General features: G+C 43.0%; 1 pseudogene across 1 annotated transcript in view; it reads right to left on the bottom strand.

The window, feature by feature from the left end:
* The window catches only part of LOC311166021 (telomere repeats-binding bouquet formation protein 1-like), a 14,761-nt pseudogene extending 2,394 nt beyond the window's left edge, over positions 1–12,367 (bottom strand). The window contains exons 1-14 of the transcript in view: positions 12,268–12,367; positions 11,378–11,570; positions 10,985–11,067; positions 10,457–10,488; positions 9,344–9,401; positions 8,284–8,394; positions 7,973–8,101; positions 7,392–7,520; positions 6,907–6,967; positions 6,675–6,811; positions 6,431–6,556; positions 5,756–5,905; positions 4,537–4,670; positions 1,047–1,093 (exon numbers count right to left, since the gene is read on the bottom strand). The product of the transcript in view is annotated as a telomere repeats-binding bouquet formation protein 1-like (transcript). The remainder of the gene's footprint in view (positions 1–1,046; positions 1,094–4,536; positions 4,671–5,755; positions 5,906–6,430; positions 6,557–6,674; positions 6,812–6,906; positions 6,968–7,391; positions 7,521–7,972; positions 8,102–8,283; positions 8,395–9,343; positions 9,402–10,456; positions 10,489–10,984; positions 11,068–11,377; positions 11,571–12,267) is intronic.

Below are 12,367 nucleotides of genomic sequence, written 5' to 3'. Positions count from 1 at the left end.
CATGTTATCCATAAGTGTGTGGAAAACCTGCACACAGAGTGCCTGCATGAACGCTTTACAGACTTGGTGACAGAAGAGCAACACAGGATTGAACTAAGACAGACAAACATCCAATTCAAGTCAAATGACAAGTTATTTTCTTGTCAGATGGGGCCACAGATTGTACGCTGCTCACCATCCTGGGGGTTCGGGATGTCCTGCAGCATGGCTGAGCCATGAGACTTGTGGAGTAGAATTATGAAGAGGTGAAGCACAAACATTTCTTATGCACCTTTATTGCATTACCAACTCCCTTTAAATCTCTGAAGTAGTCATTAGTGTCAAGAGCATATCCAACCACAAATTTATCTGGAATTTCAAAGCCTTTATCTGTAAAAAAATAGAGTTCTTTTTATACTTCAGTGGTGTAAGTAGCTCTGAAATGCACAGTTGGTTTTCAACACATACTTGAGCTAAGATAAATAGGCATCATCTCTTTCAGGGTGCTTTCTTAAGAATCTGAGCTGTAAATTGATGACAGTGGTTACAATCTAAACCATTCCCATAAGTCAGTAATATAATTAAGGTGCTAAGAGAATGATTTTTATGACAAAAATATTTGTTTCTAACCTAGTTATGAGTTAGTCCTCAGAGAAGAAGCAAGAAGTGAGATTTTACTTGAGTGAAAGTAGATGAACTGTGATTCAGTAGGACTTTTCAGTTTGGCAACAAGGCAAGTTTAATAATGTGGAGTCAAAACAAATGCCCTCCTGGGTCCAAGCAAAGCAAACACAGTTAAGGTTTGATCTGTTTCTGCTATCTAAAGAGTTGAATTTGTATATCAAATAGCTAAACCTGCACTCAGGCCAACCAGGGGAAAGAAAACAAGGTGGTCATGAAGTCTCAGGATAGCCTAGCTGGTCACTGGCTTTTTGTGTAGCTTCTCCTCATTGGTCTCAGCCTTCATGAAACTTATGTGCCAGCTGTCAGATTTGCTGCTTGAAGTGAAATTGCAGGACTGTTTTGGAAAGGACAGAAAAAAAATGCCAGAAAAAGATGATACTTACAGTCTGCTCTGTTTCCTGGACTCTGATGTGTCCTTGTAACGAGCAGGCTGTAAGGCAGAGCAGAGAAGGTTGGTTTTTAAAATGCCTTGCCCTAAGCTCTAGACTTCCATACTGCCACGCCTTCCCATAAAAGTGTGGGAAGGGAAGGGAAGGGAAGGGGAGGGGAGGGGAGGGGAGGGGAAGGGAAGGGAAGGGAAGGGAAGGGAAGGGAAGGGAAGGGAAGGGAAGGGAAGGGAAGGGAAGGGAAGGGAAGGGAAGGGAAGGGAAGGGAAGGGAAGGGAAGGGAAGGGAAGGGAAGGGAAGGGAAGGGAAGGGAAGGGAAGGGAAGGGAAGGGAAGGGAAGGGAAGGGAAGGGAAGGGAAGGGAAGGGAAGGGAAGGGAAGGGAAGGGAAGGGAAGGGAAGGGAAGGGAAGGGAAGGGAAGGGAAGGGAAGGGAAGGGAAGGGAAGGGAAGGGAAGGGAAGGGAAGGGAAGGGAAGGGAAGGGAAGGGAAGGGAAGGGAAGGGAAGGGAAGGGAAGGGAAGGGAAGGGAAACAGCAAATTGCAGCAAATTAGGCAAGAAGAACACACTAAAACCCTCAGTTAAAGGAATTTGCACTGATTTTCAAAGGAGACTGTTGCCTGAGCTACTGACTTGACTTTAGTGGTTTCTGAAGAGTCTTTCTGTAAGTATTTATGAAAGCTTAAAAGATGGTGGTAAAGGCACCTATGTCAGGTCTATCCATTGCTCTCTGTATAGCACCAGTATTCTAGAGCCACACTGAACGAGTCAGTTTAGTATGGTTCATTTCTGGGCACTCTGGGATCAAATGGGGAATAGGATCTTTGGCAGCAGTCATCACTGATCACTCCAAGTTTCCACTAAGCTGGGTGGGAATTATTCACTGTTTCAAAGCCCAGCAATTTAAATCAGTGTTAAGTGGCTGGAAGTATGCAGTATCAAAATCTTAATAAAGAGGGATTTTCTGGAAAATACACAAGAACACTTGCTTCCCTTTAAAAGCTGAAGATGCTAATTCATACCTTCCCATTTAGTGCAGACAGTTCCTCTCCAAAAAAAAAAAATTTTTTTTTTTTTTGCAGGAGTATCATTCTAGAAGGAGAAAAGAGAGATGGAAGTCATATAAAGCATGCCTCAAAGGGTTATCCTGTATTTATTTGAAAGGTGTGCTGCTCTTGCTTTTTGCAAGAGGAGGGAGTTGGAGCTCTGCCCTGGCTTTGGCATGTTGAGTGTTCTGCTGGATGTTTATTCCAGTGAATGTATAATATCCATCCTTTGGGGTAGATCAGTAAATCAGCTCCTACAGCTGTACAACCCTGAGCATTTCATGCATCCAAATATTAAAATTACAGGTTTGAATGTCCAGCAATTAAAAATTTATTCAACTTCTTTTTCTAGCTCATAGAAAATCTGGGTTTACAACAAACTAGAATACTTCCTACAATACAGATGCCTCCATTCTCTGCACACCTGTAACTCTGGCTGATCTACAATACTGATAAAAATTGCAGGTTGTAGTTTCACACAAATTCAACGTTTTTTCCTGGGTTTTCTGCTCACACTGAACTTATCTTAAGGATTTACTTTTGCTTTCTCCGTAAGCTCTGGAAAGATGTGATTAGTTTTATCTTATTTTGGTAAGTAGGCCAACCTCATCGTGCTGTTTTTCAGTTGAGTTTATTCTGTGTAAAATTACTTTTGCTTTCTTCTAGTAGTCTTGCAGACATCTTTTTCTGACTTGCACATCCAATTCTTCTGCATTGTTCACATTTAATGAGTTATCATATCATTTCAGAGACAACTATTCAGCTTTATAAAATATAAAAGAACATTAATATTTAAAACTTTATCAAGTAAACACAACATTTAAAATGTATTTATTATAATATAGTATTCTGAGGACAGCCCCAATAATTTAATACAAAACAAAAATTTTTATAAAACTTAGAATTATATATAAATGTAAACACACTTCAAATATAAGCTGCAGTTACAAGAGGTGAACTTGCAATTCTAGTTCCTATAAACTGCTTTCACAATGATGCTGGGAAAAGAAAAAGAAAAGCTTTCTCACTGAATTAACTCTGGGCTCTTCACCAGTACCAGTCTCTGCTTTTTTAAAAAAACAACTCCATATTAATGGACACTACAAATCTCCACACCTCCTCAGTCTTACACAAACATCTCAGTTGTGCCTGCAGCACAGAAATGGAGGTACACGTTTGTTTTTTCCTAATTAGCAACTGCAGTGACAGCAGGAGAGCTTTACATCCCACAGGATGATCTGACCAGAACTCAGATTGCTGTAAGAAAACTGAAGGATTGAGACCACTTATTCGATGGAGTTCCAAGCTCATTTAATTCTGGCCTGAAACATTTGAATAATGACTCCTGTATTTCTTCTCTTCCATCACCTGCTCTTGGAGTAAATATGAACATTTCTGTGAGGCCTGGGATGCAGAAATATCAAAATCTCAAGGCTTATAATTAGCAAAATAAAATTAGTAGCTTAAGCCTGGTCTAGCCAATCTGTTCCTCCTCATTCCTTATGTCATTAGCTGAATTTTTACTGTGCTCTCATTCACATATGGAATCACATAACTGGTAACTTGCTAAACATAGTTCTTTCTTCTTTAAACTTAATTAAAAAAAGGAAATAAAAAATTTTAACATTTTTATTTTGACAGTGTTGACATTTTAAGAGAAACTTTTTTCTTTTGAAATAAGTTTTCAATAATTTTAAAATGTTTTTTCTTTTCAAAAGACATTTTCCATTAAGTCTTGTTTCACTAATTCTTCATGGAAAAATGTCTGTTAAAATAAATTTATGACCTATTGAGCTAATTATTGAACATGGTTTTGGCACTCAGAGGATGAAAATCAACCAGGATTTTGGAACATAAGGCCTTTTTCTTGTTTCTCTAAACATACATGAGAAAAAACAGAAGTACAAATAAATTTCCCTTTCTCTTTGCTTGTGCTACCACAAAATACCAACTGAAGTGCTGTATTTGTACCAGACATGCTTGGGCAAGCCCTGAGGAACATGACAAAAACATTTCAGGGCTACCAACTGCTTCTGTGTCTTGGAAGCAATGCTCTTACATGGCTTTTACAAATATTCCTGGCCTTGTAAGCAGTGGATAGAAGCTGTGCCCAGGACCATGAAAAGGGTGCTCAAGGCAACCCATCTGCTAGGTCTGGATTGTAGTAGCTTTTAGGTCTGGATTAATTATTCCCTGGGACACCTAAGCCCAGCTCAGAATTCTTGCATATTTAGTCTAGGTTTCAAAGCTCCTAAAGACACTTCCTGCTAACAAGCTTAAAGATGGAACATTCTAGAAAACTTTTTGTCCAAATACTGACATTGTATTATTTAATAGAACTCTCTCTCATGTTCCAGTCTTGATGAAGTGACACCACGGGAGGAGTCAGTGGATGAGAATTTAGGAGAAGCTGACAGACAGGAAAGAGCAAAAGCAAATCTTACCACAAACTTCAGTACAGTGTCCAATTGTTAGAATAATACTGATTTTTTTTCTCCTGTGCTCAGTGTCTCATTGGACAGCAGTTTCAGCAGCTCTGACACAGGGGGATACTCTGCCAAGACAACACTCATGGCAGCTGTTTGTTAAAATAATTGGAAGGAAAAGAAAGTCAATCATGAGTGTACAGGAATTATCCAAGGATCAAATGCTGGGTTTGGAGGGAACTGTACAGAGCCCTCAAAGCCTTGGGCCTGCTCAGCTCTGCCCTGCTCCACCTTGAACAGCTCAGATTACCCCACCCCTCCTGTGCTGCTCCCAAATCCAGCCCTGCCCATCCTCCCAGCCTGTGCTCCACGGAGAGGAGGCAGAAGATCTGATGAATGAAGAGGGCCTTGCACTGTGCAGCTTCTGGAGATCCCTGCTGAGTTTCTCCATGTCCTTGATCAGCTCCAGCAAGGAGCCAGAAAGAGCTGAATAAGCTCTGACACGCAGAGTATCTGCCATAAAAAGAGCAGGGGGCAAGCCCTTCCTGGCACTGGCAACACCACTGCTGGACCATCCACGCTGAGGCCCAGTCCTGTCACACCCAGCTGATCTGAAACTACCCTCACAACTAGTGCAGTTTGATGCTTTTCAACCTTTGGGAACTTCCATTTGAAGCTCTTACGGCAGAAGTGTGAGATACAGCAACCATGGCCACAGCACAGGCTCGTCAGGATCACAGGCTTCTGCAAACCTCCTGTGCAAAACACAAAACCTCACCAGGAGAGCAGTGCCCAGCCAGCAAACCACAGCAGAGTGTGCTGTGCAGAAACAACACATTTGTTCAGCTCCACCTCTAAATGCCTAAAGCTTCCTAAAGCTACACAATTTATTATTCAGCCACAGGCCTAACTCCAGGATCCAAATTGACTGGTCAAATCCAGGCCCTGAGCTCAGCTTTACTTACCCAGCATGGTCTGGAGCATCTCACTTCTAATGTTCAGTGGGGTTTAAATTTCACTGCATTTATTTGAGCAACAATGGGACAGTGATCCACCTCAGATGAACTGAATCACTCCCCACTTACACCTCTGAGTTTCAAAAAGCACTGCTACATCCACTGGGATGTGTAGAACTTGACTGCCTTGAAGCATTCATTTCTGCAACTTTTCCACCAGCACAAGACTTTAAAAATTACATTTTAAAATTACCACAGATCAAAAATGTCTTTTCACTCACAATTAGTAGCAATACAGGCATCCAGAGTCTTTGTTACTACCACTGCAAGTTTCATGCTGGAGTGACACAAACAGGAATCATGCATAAACTCAAGGAGAACTTTGGCTAATGTATCTAATCCTCCAATAGAAACAAGATATTCCTGCACATCTGCTTAGTGGAAAAAAAAAGAAAAAATGTTATTTAAGAGACAGAGTTTGCAAATTATTTTAGCATTTCACTAAGTAAGTCCATCAGAGTTTTTCTGTGCATGTGTTAGTCATTACATTTCTTATACAACACAAGCTGGATATACATTGATTTCAAGAAATGCAGTAACTGCATATAAAATAGTTACAGGAAAACATGACCCTGATATGTGCACAAAAGGGCAAACATCATGCCTGAGTTCTACCTAAGTCATTGTTTTCAGTCACGTCATAAGGACTTTAACTTAGACACACTTTGAATCAGAACAGCTCTGAACAGTTTTACTGACCCTATGAAATGTAAGCAGACTGTGGCTATTTGTGGACTTGAGCACAGCATAGTGTAAGTAAAGATGGTGGAATACAGTGGTCAGAGTAAAAGTGGGAAGAACAGCAAATGACTTTGTAGGGATTGACAAGAAAGAAAAACCCATTGAGCTCTTGGATTAAGCTTCCTTTTATCAAATGCAAAGCTGTGGAAAGCTTGAGCTGTTGTTTGCAACTGTGAGACCAAGAAATGAACAGATGGGATGAACTATCTCAGGCTCTGAGCAACTCTCCAGCCACTCTTTGGCACAGGGAAAAACCCAACAGGAAATGTTTGTATTCTCTTCTGGAAAAGGAAAAACAAATTACCCCAAATCAAAACGCAATGAAATCAACTTCAGCTGAACGGTAAAAATGAAACCAAAGTGTTACCGATTTGGAGAACATCTTTGAACTTCTTCCACAATTTTCAGAGCAACACATCCTGTTCTGGGGGTTGTTGACACAGGCACAGAGAGTGCTGCACACTGAGGACCAGAGCTGATAGCAGGGATCAGTGTTTTCAACTGACAGATTCTTCTCAGACCTGGAGAGAATTGTTCTCTTAGGGAAAATGCAAACAAGTCCCAAATAGTCAAGGAAACATAGCTGCTAACCAGCCTACTATTTGTCTGTTTGAATTGCAACCCTGTTCACCTGAACAACTGCAGCAGCAGGCTGATGCAGCCTGTGTCTCTGACATAGCTTTGCCCAGTTTCTAAAAGAGAACACACACAAGACTCCAGAGACAAATGCAACTGCAGACAAAATCTTAACAGCAAGCTGAATTTACATACATACATTCCCTTTTCTGAGCACATATCCTCCCCAGAAGGAAATACAAAATCAGATCAGCATGTTGGTAAATAACCTTTCTATGTCTCTCTCTTTCTAGACACTCTCAGAAACGATGGGTTTGCATTTGCAAACAATCTTTTTAGAACTAAACCACGTTCTGCTGTTTAAGGAAATCCCAGTGAGCAATGACCTACTTTGACAATTCAGGTTCAGTTCCATGCAAACATTCATCTTTATAAATTCACTTCACCAAAACATTGCTTAGTGAATGTTCCAAATTTTGGACTGCAAATTGGCAAATAGAAAAGGAGTGTTGTTGTAACACGGAAAAAAACCCAACTTACCATTATTTAACACCAGTACTAAGATAACAGAAGTCATTCTTTTCAAGTTCACACCAGAATTCTTTATAATTAAAAATCAAATGAGGTCTTCAAACAATGCAGAAGTACACAAAGTCTGTTGACAAGACACTGAAAACAAAAAGTGACAACCATTAAGTCCTAAAGTAAGCTACTCATCATCCTAAATTATTAATTCTCAGTTGTGGCCAGTATGTGGGGAGCAGAGACAGGGCAGGACTATGAAGTGCCTGAGGGCTTCCCCCTGCAGTGAGTTCTACACCAAGCAGGACCCTGGCAAGCTTTGGAACAACCCAGGAGTCATTGAACACTTGCTGCTGAGGGAGAGGGGGAGTGCAGGTGTCTGGTAACTTAAAGACACCCTGTGTGCACAAGTCAGCAAGGCACTGATCAAATCTGGGCATGGACAGGGCAACTGGGGCACCCTCACTGCCCTTGCTCCAACTGACAATCTTGTCATCTCATTTGGTGAGACCAAAAGCAAATGGAGACAAAGCAGGAGCACAAGCAATGACGGGGGGCCATAGCGCACTTAGAAATACAAACAATGTTATTTTTATTACCATTACTCTCTAGAATAATCCCCAGTGTAAATAAAGCTGCTTCCTTTACCATGCAATGAGCACTCAACTTGGCAAGGTCATTTATAAACATCCAACCACTAATTTCTCCAAAGTATTTGCTCGCTTCACCTACAAGAAGAAAAAAGAACAGAAACTTTTGCTTCTGTTTCTCTGCAAAATGAAAGGCTTCTAAGATTTTCCAACATCTCAAGCCTTATGTCCTTTAGACATTTTTACAGTGCCCACCAGTTTCTTGGCATATATGGTGAACAGAAATGACTGCATTGTTTCTAAGGAAAAGCCTTTCTTACTGTTTTGTTGGCAAATGGAATGGATAGTGACCAAAGCCTCCTGCTCAGACCGAGCGCAGTCCATCTGAGATTTAAGGCAATCAAGCAGTAAGTTCTGATCTCTTTTCATATCTAGGAGCAAACACAAAAAACTTCATTAAAATTCTTATCTTTTCAATCTATTCATCTGGTCAGTAGTAGAATAAACCTGTCAAAATGTTTTATGTATGTGTATTTTTAAAAAGGAGGGGAAGCGAGCCAAAATGGAGCGACATCACTTCTATTCAGCCACAAACAACAAACCTAGAAATATTTCTGTCCAGAGTTTGTTCTTTGAGCATGATTTCATCTGCAGACTAACAGCCTCCTTTTAATATTTCTGGCCTTTAAATACTAGTAATTCTTAGGAAGTCTGATGTAAACTACTACATATTAAATTCACAATTGCAAGGTGAATTAAGTGGAAATAATAGACAGCCACTAAAGTATTCAGAGTGCAAATAAAATTTGGAGTGCAGCTGAAAATCTGTGGAGTAGTAAGGAAAGAGTCCAAGAGCACAAGGCTGCTCCGTGGTACTGAGGTACAGGGGACATAAACCATGCAGCACAGCAGCAGAGCCCTCAGTCAAGTGGTTGGAGATGTAACACAAAATATTCTCTGGGCACCTACATAAAACCCTAGGTGGGTAAACAGACTTGGAAAATCTGTTTCTTAGTCTTTGGGCTATCATTAAAAGACTTAGTTGATAATTATTTCTAACAGTGACAGAAGGTATTGTTTACTGCAAACCCTTACAAGGTTTGAGGGTTCTTAAAGAAGTTAAAATACAATAAAAATATGGATAAATATAAGCAAATTTAAAAAAAAAAAGTGACTTTGTGGTTGTGTTTTTTACTATGTGTGTAGGTTTGGCATTGGATTTACCCTTTGCATATCCAATACAGTATCCAAAATTTGGCAACTAGGAAAAAGCATGTTTTCCCAACTGCTCACCACCCCACAACAGCCTATCAAAGTGGTCTACTAAAACTTTGTAAAATTGATGCAGATTATAATGACAAATTATATTAGATATCTTACCACACTGATTTATCTGCACCTTTTGAGTCTTCATTTTTGGTTTATCTCTGTTCTTGTTCTACAATAGCAAGGAAAAAGTTCTTTCAGATTAGTGGTGTTTATAATACATGCAGTATAAATGACATCATTTTTCTAAAATGCACTTTTCCCAGTTTTCTGCTTTTACTTTGTCACCTCACACACACAGTTGAATGTATTCTTGTATGGCAAAGTTTTCCTTTGGAAATACAGCATTTTATAATAGCCCTGCATTTGTAACTACCAGGTGATCATCTTTTGAGAGTGGACATTCTGCAGAAATCAGGTTGTTCCATGTTACCCCTGAGGGGCACTGTCAGTAAAGAATATCCCCTGCTCCGTGTCACTGATCACAACAAAGCTGATCCAACTCTCCTTACAAGAGTGGCCAACTTTGCCATCAGCCAACAACTGGCACTAAGACCAAGTCATGTTACTTAGGTGGTGAACACTCTAAAACACTCGGCCTCCTGATGCTCAAGGAGCCACTAAAGCATCAGCATTGTTCTGGCAGCACTGATCAAACCCAGGGCAGTGAGCACAGAGACATGTTCCTTACAGTGAGAACTCACTGAAATTCACCAAAGACATTGCCACATTCCATGGACCACGTAACCCACAAAACCCCACAGCATTGCTTCTTCACAAACCCCACGGGGCAGCCTCTGAGAGCAGAGCAGCAGAGTGACATTCAGCTTTGGAGGCAGAAAGATGCTCCCTCAAACATGCCCCAAGTCCCAAACAGAGAAGGTTGATGCAAGCATCACAGCAACCTCTTACAATTTCTCCAAAAATTACTTTGCTCCAGGTAGAAACTTTAAATCAGTGGCAAATGCAGCTAAAGAATGGATTCCTGTTCCTTCTTCAAGTGGAGCAAAGCTCAAAGCAGAATCACTGTCATCTTAATGAAGACAGCCAGCCCTGCTTTCTCTTGGGAGTTACTGATTGCTCCCATTCCTTTGCTGCTTCTCTTAGAGAGCGAGAATTGAGAGTTCATCTCCCTGCAGCCTTTCAGAAGTGATAACAGACATGCATTTCATTTTCCTGCAAATCCAACTCTGCCACAACAAGGAAAAGCTTGCCAGACTTCCTCACCTCTTTTTGTCCTACTGCCACCACCCGCCAGCCTATGAAAAAACACAACTCATCCAAACAAAAGGAAGGCTGTAAAAATGAGTTCACTCTGGAGCTAATTGCTTTTCAGAAGAGTTTCATTCCATACATGTTTATACAATTATGCAATATAGGAAGCACAAGGGGTTTAAAACTGTATGTATACAAGGACACATCTTGACCTTTACCGGCATCTTTTTGACTTTTACAACCTACAGGAATTACACAAAATAGTATTTATAAGCCAGCCTACATTAATTAGATGCAAATAGCTCACCTCGGTTGTTGCATCACAGAGCAAGGTGGAAAGGCAAACAACTAGATTTGCTTCAACAAACAGCTGGCAAATGTTGCATATCAAACTCTTCTCCATCAGTTATGGAAAATAACCCAATAACATCGCTTCAAACCACTCCTGGAGAAGTGCAGATCTGCCAACGTGTGTGCTGAGCAGCACTAGAGCACGTGGCTGGCACGGTCAGTAGACCAGCCAGCCTGGGCAGGATTTACCCTTCGAAACCCAGGGAACAAAGCCCAGAGGGGAGAAGTGCGGGTTGTTGGCGTCCTGTGCAAACCAAACCCCACAGCAGCAGCTGAGGCCGTGAGGACGCTGAGCTGTGGAACAGGACTCGGGGCTGTCCTGGCCGATTCCAGCTGCCTCGCACACTCCTCCCTCAGATGGGCCGTGTGTGATTTACAGCTCATTATCAGAGCTCACTCTGAAACCTTAGCAAGCACCCCAGATCAGTCCAAATAGAAAAGGGAAAGAACATATCAAAATTTAAAACAAAGTGGGGGGAGGGGGGGCTTGGAAGGCAACAGTCTAAAGATGAAACAGCAGCTGCATTCTTCTGTGGGAAGGCTGGGGAGTCCCGAGGGGGAAATGGGGCACGGCTCGGGTACCTGTGATCCAGCGGCGCGGGTGGCTCCGGGCAGACCCCGAGGCGAGGCGGGTGCCCGCTGCCGAGCGCTGTCAGCTGAGAGACGGGATCTGCGGGCTGAGGGGTGGGAACTGCGGGCTGAGGGGTGGGAACTGCGGGATGAGGGGTGGGATCTGCGGGCTGAGGGGTGGGAACTGCGGGCTGAGGGGTGAGATCTGCGGGATGAGGGGTGGGATCTGCGGGCTGAAGGACAGAGGAGGCCCCGCCGGACTGAGGGCCGGGATCTCCCGGAGCTGAGGGCAGAGCCCGGCCCGGCCCCTCAGGAGACGCCGCAGCCGCAGCGCCGCCCGAGCGCCTCAGGGCGCGGCCGCCCTCGGAGTGGGGACAGCCCTGAGCCTTCCCCTCGGCCAGGCAGGAAGCACTTGGAATTGTAGAACCGTCAGGGGTGAAAGAGATCTTGAAAACCATCAGTTCAACATCAGCCCAGCACTGACACTGCAAACCCTAAACCACTAAACAATTTGCCAGTGTTAGATCCAGAGGCCTCTTTAACACCTCCAGGGATGGCAACTGCACCACCTCTCTGGCCAACCGATTCCCAGGCCTGAACACCTGAACAGTGAAATTTTTTTTCTGAAGTCTAACCTGAATTTCCTCTCAAGGTGAGGCCACTTCCTCTGGCTCTCAGTGCAGGCCCAGCAAAGAGAGCAGCCCCCCCTCAGTGCTCGCTCCTGTCAGGGAGCTGGAGAGAGCGGTGAGGTCCCTCCGGAGCCTCTTCTTCAGACTGAACAAACCCAGCTCCCCCAGCTACTCCTCATGGGGCATGTTTTCTAGAGCCTTCGTGAGCCTTGCTGCCCTTCTCTGGACACACTCAGCCCTCAATGTCCTTTTTCTGAGGGGCCCAGAGCTGACACAGCGCTTGAGCTGTGGCCTCAGCAGTGCCCAGCGCAGAGGGGCAGGCGCTGCCCTGGTCCCGCTGCCCACACTGCTGCTGATCCAGGCCAGGTGCCAT

The sequence above is a fragment of the Fringilla coelebs genome (genome assembly GCF_963513975.1).
Source record: "Fringilla coelebs genome assembly, contig: SCAFFOLD_32, whole genome shotgun sequence".
Classification (NCBI taxonomy): Eukaryota; Metazoa; Chordata; class Aves; order Passeriformes; family Fringillidae; genus Fringilla; species Fringilla coelebs.
The sequence above is the reverse complement of the archived record's forward strand: the minus strand, read 5'-3'. Positions and strand labels throughout refer to the sequence as shown.